At 36.6% G+C, this 7,579-nt stretch overlaps 1 non-coding gene across 1 annotated transcript; it reads left to right on the top strand.

Annotated features, from left to right (window-relative positions):
* Positions 1-2,158: 2,158 nt before the first annotated feature.
* On the top strand, positions 2,159-2,231 carry Trnar-ucg (transfer RNA arginine (anticodon UCG)). The gene has a single exon. It is a non-coding gene; the product is annotated as a tRNA-Arg (tRNA).
* Positions 2,232-7,579: the final 5,348 nt, after the last annotated feature.

Here is a 7,579-nt window from a genome sequence, read left to right as displayed (position 1 = left end):
TCTTTGTTCAATTAATACGAATATAAAGTTGTTTTGTAGAGAGATTGTTTGAGTTTAAAAAAGCATTTTTTCTGCTGGGTAAGCCTACCATTTGGGAAAATACTGATAATGATCGACAAGGAGGGAGTTAACCTCTAACTCAAAAGTAAATAAATACATGATATAACAACCACATCATTTTCTTCAGCACAACGCATTCATTTAACTATGACAAATTCGTTTCATAAAATTTTGTACAGAAGACATTTAATTTAATTGATAATCGTAACAGGCGTTACGATTTTCCTGTCATTGGTAAGGAGAGAGTTAATGTTAACTTATAAAAGTTAAGCTTAAGTTTATCATGTAGAGTAAACTTAAAAGATAGAACGAAATTGACGTCGCTCAGCTCTTTGTTATTGTTTTTAGCCAGCCAATTTAATGAGATGTTCTCACATAACTGCATTAATCGGACTATAGATAGAACGAAGTTGACGTCACTCAGGTCTTTGTTATTGCTTTTTGCCATCCGCGTTTATGAGTAATGCTCACTAAACCGTATTAACCAGACTATAAACGTTCAAGACTACACACAGTTTGTGTGTTGGTCCGTTATACTTCCGGATGGCAATGTTGTGAGATTCTTAGCCAATCGCATACTATCTATAAACGTACATTCTTTTGAGCGAGGGTACATCATATCCGGCTGGCGGATGCAGTTTACACAGGCTATGGGCGGATGTAATGAGTGCGGCTATGTGGTCTAGTGGCATGGCACTCGCTTTCGGATCGGAAGGTCCTGGGTGCGAGCCTCGTGATCGGCGCATAGTTGAGTCCTCGGAAAAGGCTCTTTACTCATATTCTCTCACCGTACTCAGGTGTAAAATGAGTACCTGGCCGTTAACAGCGTTGTCTTTGTCAGAAAAATTGTAATATCGCGTAACAGGCGTCATGTCCGGTCCTACATGTTAAATGTTGCTGTTGATCAGGGACCCCTTGTAAAGCGATTTGAGCACATTTAGTGGATATTGCGCTATATAAAGCTCAATTTTTAAAAAATGTTATCTGATCCATAATATAGCATCAATATGATTCTTTAACCCTTGCGTTGGAAATTCCAAACGAGCTCCCAATGGGGAATCAGTTCTAAATTTCAATTGCAATATTTCAAGAAGACTTTTATTTTTAAAAAACCCTCCAGTAACCTCACCTCAAGGCCGCGCATTGATGGTTTGTTCGAAATCCCGAACTCAGTTTAACAAAACTATACCTATCGGATTCAATAGTCTGATGTCACGTAGCCCAGCATCGAGCAGCTTGGTTCTAAACAAAGAAAATCGGTACTTTTTATTCTCCATGCTGGCTAGACCTTTTTCATGTGTCATGTGATCAGAATGTATAAAAGTCAAAACATGATCAGATTTATAATGTTTTTTCTCCTCTGGACACACGTTTATCCTCGTTGGAGAAGTATTTCATAAGAGCATCCGCCATTGTTCCGACAGTTTAGAGCCAGTTGCTAAGTTACTATGCGTCATTACGAGGGAAGTGACGTCAAGACCGTTGAAGGCTATTAGGAGAATGGTTAAAACTCTTTCGAGTTCCCCGTGATTGAATATCGATCAAATTTGTTCGATTTTCCCTTCATATGACCTCGAGAGAGTTAGAGACATAATATTGTAGATGTGTGGCTATGTGATCTTGTGGTATGACATTCGCCCAAACAACCTGTGCAATATGTCCACGCTGTGGGCAAGAACCCGAGACGGCAGAGCATCTAGTCGAAAGGTGTGTTGTGACGATGCTACCCGGCGGGTTCGCGACGGTGCACGAATGCGGACCGGACTTTGCTGATTGGGTCGATCGTCATAACATAGTAGTGTAAACCATAAGAGGCTGCTGCCTTTGGGCGAGTGCTCTACCAACTGAGCTATCGGAACCCCCTTTTTGTCACTTTAAGAATTAGTATTTATTCTCTTCAGTAGAATAATATTTTTTTAAAAAAGCTTAAGACAAGTCTCTTCTTGGTCACTACCAATTGATCTTTTGCAAGGAAATCATCTCGATATAATACAGGTTTTAAAGAGGCAAGTGATGAAGCGAATTTCTTATATTATTTCAAAGTGTTGTCGAATATATAAATCATGTAACATTTTATCAAAATGCATTGCTTTCATGTGGCCTCGTGGCCTAATGGATAAGGCGTCTGACTTCGGATCAGAAGATTGCGAGTTCGAATATCGTCGGGGTCGATTCGTTTTTGATTCTTTTTTTTTTTCACTCTCTACGTGTGGGATTGGTCACGTGTGGGATTGGTCACGTGTGGGATTGGTCACGTGTGGGATTGGTTCAACTGAGAAAATTTGATGAATGGAGAGGAACTTTTTGTAGTTTCTTTTCCTTTCTTTTTTTTTTTTTCTTTTTAAATTATACATAATGAAAGTGAACACCTACCAACCATAATTCTAACTCTCTATGCTCATAATCTGAAGTAAAGTAGTCTTCGAGAGCCATTGGACCCATAGAGCCGGATTTATCCCGGTTTCAAAAGCGTAAAACGGACAATAGCAATTGCTTGTTATCCTTTGGATAGCACGCTAGTCCCCGAAATCGTTGTTTGTATTTCTAATTGTATAAAACAGTCTGCCAATTTGCATTGACGTGTTAGTGAGTTTGTACAAGTGATATGCAGTCGATATAATTTGACATATTTTTCTACATAGTAATACGCTTCAACACTCAAGACGTCACTTCCCTCGTAATGACGCATAGTAACTAGCTCTAAACTATCGGAACAATGGCGGACGCCCTTATGAAATACTTCTCTGACGAGCATAAAAGCGTATCCAGGGGGGGGGGGGGGGGGGGGGGGGGGGGGGGGGGGGGGGGGGGGGGGGGGGGGGGGGGGGGGGGGGGCATTATAAATATGATCATGTTTTGACTTTTATACATTCTGATCACATGACATATGAAAAGTTCTAGCCAGCATGAAGAATAAAAAAGTACCCATTTTCTTTGTTTAGAACCAGGCTGCTCGCCGTTGCTGGGCGACGTGACATCAAACTAGTGAATCATATTGACAAATCTCGGCAACGTTATGTAACGAGATTCCGTAAGAGGAGGATGGGGTCAAAAGTGTAACTCGTCAACCATCTTCGCCATCTTTGCCTCATCTAACATCCAAACAAACCCCCATCAAAATACTATTTAAATGGCCATAATTCACAGGTTGATGGGTGATAGGCTTATCTCTTTCTTTCCCTTCTCCTTCCCCCCCCCCCCCCCCCCCCCCCCCCCCCCCCCCTCACTTTTACCCTTCTCGTCAACAAGTATTATTTACACGGGTGAGATGGCATGTTGGTTGGTTTGTGTGGCAACCTCGTTACCTTCGAGTGTCTCTGATCCTATGCCCCAGATGTTGATAGGTCAACTAAGGTTAAAACTGTGACCGGTTCATTACACCCTGGCTAAGACAAAACGTACCCTTTACATATGGGATTCGATTATACTTGGCTTGGGGTCTCGATACCCCAAATGGTAGAGCATAATAATTAATTTATTTACTTCACAAGAGCTGTAACCTAACAATAATTGCCTATTTGGACAATGAAGATTATTATTATTATTATTATTATTATTATTATTATTATTATTATTATTATTATTATTATTATTATTATTATTATTATTATATATCCCGGTTGCATGCTATGTACGGAACCGAATGAGTTAATCTGATATAATGTCGGAATGAATCAGAATTAGGAAATTAAAGTTTGATTTTTTTAATGCTCTCTTCTCTTGCATTGTTGTTTTATTTATTTTTTATTTATTGGAAAAGGGGGGTAGGGGAGGAGGGGGGGGGGGGGGGGGGAGGAGGGGGGGGGGGGGGGGGAGGGGAGAGAAGTGGGCTTTGTTTTGTTATACATTATATGTTTTGTTTTTGTTTGTCTGATTTTTGTTGGGTTTATTTTCGATTTTTTTTTTTTTTTTTTTTTTTGGGGGGGGGGGGGGTGGTTTGTTGGATTTTTTGTTGTTGTTGTTGTTGTTGTTTTGTTTTGTGGTTTTTTTTTTCTTTCTAAGTTCGAGGAGGTAAAAACTGTCCTCAGTGAAAGCATTAAATCATATTCACCCCGACACAGTACCCTTTTGAGACGATTGTTCACATATAGCGAGAAATCGATTTATGTGGATAAATAAACTGGGATAAAGATTCTTTTTTTTTTTAATTTATAAAGTGTGGTTTTTGTTTCTAGCAATTTATATGCGATTCCAAATGCATAATTTCAACCCCGATTTGGTTAAAACGGAGACCAAATAATTTATAAAGGGCAATGTGAGATACCTTGTTTGTACGAACTACAATGAAATAGTAACACTTCTAGCGGGAAAATGTCCTTTAAGCGGACCATAAGGCACGTAATGCTGGAATTCATCCAATTTTTAAAATGGTTATCCTTTGGAAGTATTTTGTTTGCATGTTTGTCAGATGCTGTAGGATAATTGGATTCAATAGCCTGATGTCACGTCGCCCAGCAACGGCGGTCATCGTGGTTCTAAACAAAGAAAATATGTACTTTTTATTCTTCATGCTGACTAGAACTTTTCATATGTCTTGTGATCATAATGTGTGAAAGTCAAAACATGATCAGATTTATAAAGGGTTTTTTTTCCTCTGGATACGCTTTTATGCTCGTTGCAGAAATATTTCAAAAGGGCGTCCGCCATTTTTCCGATAGTTTAAAGCCAGTGTTACTAAGTTACCATGCGTCATTTCGAGGGAATTGACGTTACGACTGTTGAAGAGTTCACATGAAAAAGACATGCAGGCAGAAAAACACAGCCAAACAATAAATTCATTCATCTAAAAATAGTTTCGCAGTATTCTGTACACTCATTGATCCATCCGACTTCCGAGACATTAAATGTTGTTCTAATGTCAACAAAATAACCGGAAGTACTCAAGTATATCTCCTCCTCCTCCTTCCCCTTTCTTCAGAAGAGTCATTAGTCATAAGAGGGATGTTTACATTTTATCATCACTTCCTATCATCTTCTGTGACAACTGGGCGGCCGGTTTTGCGTTTCCAAGCCAAATTCTAAGTGCCAATTTTTGAAGCCGTTTCTGTATCTGTATCTGTATGGTTGGCGCTGAAGAAACCAATGGTCTGGTTGTATTTCAGCGGCGTCCTCATTGGGCGCGGGCCCATGTCAGTCGGGCCTTGAAATCGTTTAGGTGTGGTGCCATGATGACCAGTTCATCCAGCCCATTCCACTCGAGATAGTTCAAATGAAGAAAGAATTTAGCATAGAAAAATGTTGTGTGGCCACCGGCCTTGTTTTTTTAATTTAAAAAGAATTAAAATAGATTTGAGTATTTTTCAGAGCATTTCCCTGGAGTTATCATGCACAATGCCCTTCCCAATATTTCATGTTTGATGACAAATAAATACTGATTACACAATATATTATATTGAATAAATATATTACATTTTCATGAACTCAAGACACTCAAGTCATAAGTAGAAAAAGAAAAAAAGCGCCTATAAAAGAATTTAGGGAGCAGGCACCTGTGTAAGATACAGATCTTAACAAGTGTGTATTCAAGAATCCAAACAAAGAAAAAAAGAAGGAAAAAACAAGGAAAAAATTAATCATCCCAAAAAGTCAGTCTACCTCGATTGGGGATTGAACCTCAGACCTTTCCAGTCAGACGTGCTACCATAAAACCACAGATTATAGCGTATTTGTCCCAACTGCTATCAAATAATAATGATGATGATGATGATGATGATGATGATGATGATGATGATGATGATGATGACAATGTTAATAATAATAATAATAATAATAATAATAATAATAATAATAATAATAATAATAATAATAATAATAATAATAATTTAATAAAATAAATAAATAAATTAATAATAATAATAACGATAATAATATAATAATAATAATAATAATAATAATAATAATAATAATAATAATAATAATAATAATAATAATAATAATTTAATAAAATAAATAAATAAATTAATAATAATAATAATGATAATAATAATAATAATAATAATAATAATAATAATAAAAATAATAATAATAATAATAATAATAATAATAATAATAATAATAATAATAATAATAATGATAATATAATTTAAAATAAATAAATTAATTAATTAATAATAAAAATAATAATAATAATAATAATAATAAATAATAATAATAATAATAATAATAATATAATAATAATAATAATAATAATAATAATAATAAAATAATAATAAATAATAATAATAATAATAATAATAATAATAATAATAATAAGGTTATCAACCTTGTAAATAAGTACCTACATGTAGGCATTCCTTTACAAAATTATCATTTTCATTTATATCTTTTGAACCATGTTAAGGAAAGCTCTCTCTTCTCTCTCTCTCTCTCTCTCTCCTCTCTCTCTCTCTCTCTCTCTCTCTTTTGTGTGTGTGTGTGTGAGTGGTGTGTGTGTGTGTGGACTCCATTCTCCCCCTCCACCCCCCCCCCCCCCCCTTTTTAAACATTTTTTTATAAAAATGTTTTACGCTATTATTGTGGGAGAAAGGGTTTGTTTTTTTAAATTGTAAACAAACGTTCATTTAAAGATCAACATTATCAAAGAAAAGCGAAACCTTTCACTTTTATCAGAATCCCACCACTTGAAAGATTTAAACCTTGGTGTTGAGAGGTGCATGACCCGATTGCCGCACTTCCATAAGATGATAATCAGGATGTTGGTCCTAAAATAGTATGCTATAATATTAGTATATGCGGCTATGTGGTCAAGTGGTATGACACTCGCTTTTCGGATCGGAAGGTCCTGGATTCGGCCTCGCGCTCGGCGCATAGTTGAGTCTTGGAGAAGGCTCTTTACTCAAATTTTCTCACCGTACTAGTGTAAAATGAGTACCTGGCCGTTAACAGCGTTGTCTTTGTCCCAAAAATTGTAATATCGCCTAACAGGCGTCATGTCTCGTCTTACTTGTTAAATGTTGCTGTTGACCAGGACCCTTGTAAAGCGCTTTTAGCACATTTAGTGGATATTGCGCTATATAAAGCTCAATTTATTTTTTGTTTAGTAATGTGCAGGCCTCTCTAGTAATACGAAAAAGTCATAGAAATTACGAAATGTTGCGTCCATTTTCAGAACTTCATGAGTAGATATCTCTTCATAATTGGATTCAATAGTCTGATGTCACGCCGCCGGCAGCGGCGGCCATCTTGGTTCTAAACAAAGAAAATCTGTACTTTTTATTCTTCAAGCTGGCGAGAACTTTTCATATGTCTTGTGATCAGAATGTGTAAAAGTCAAAACATGACAAATTTATGGGGTTTTTTTCCTCTAGAAACGCTTTAAATATTTCTACGGGCGTCCGCCATTGTTCCGATAGTTTAGAGCGTGTTACTAAGTTTTCCATGCGTCATTAGGAAGGAAGTGACGTTACGACTGTTGAAGAGTATTAAAACTTCTTGAAAATGAAAATTGATGCGGATACATGACGTCACTCAGGCCTTCGATAATTGCTTTTTTGACATCCGTGTTTATGAGTAATTCTCA

Source organism: Berghia stephanieae, chromosome 3 (genome assembly GCF_034508935.2).
Source record: "Berghia stephanieae isolate SIO BIC M18660-M18661 chromosome 3, UCSD_Bste_1.3, whole genome shotgun sequence".
Classification (NCBI taxonomy): domain Eukaryota; kingdom Metazoa; phylum Mollusca; class Gastropoda; order Nudibranchia; family Aeolidiidae; genus Berghia; species Berghia stephanieae.
This window is presented reverse-complemented; position numbering and strand designations above follow the sequence as displayed.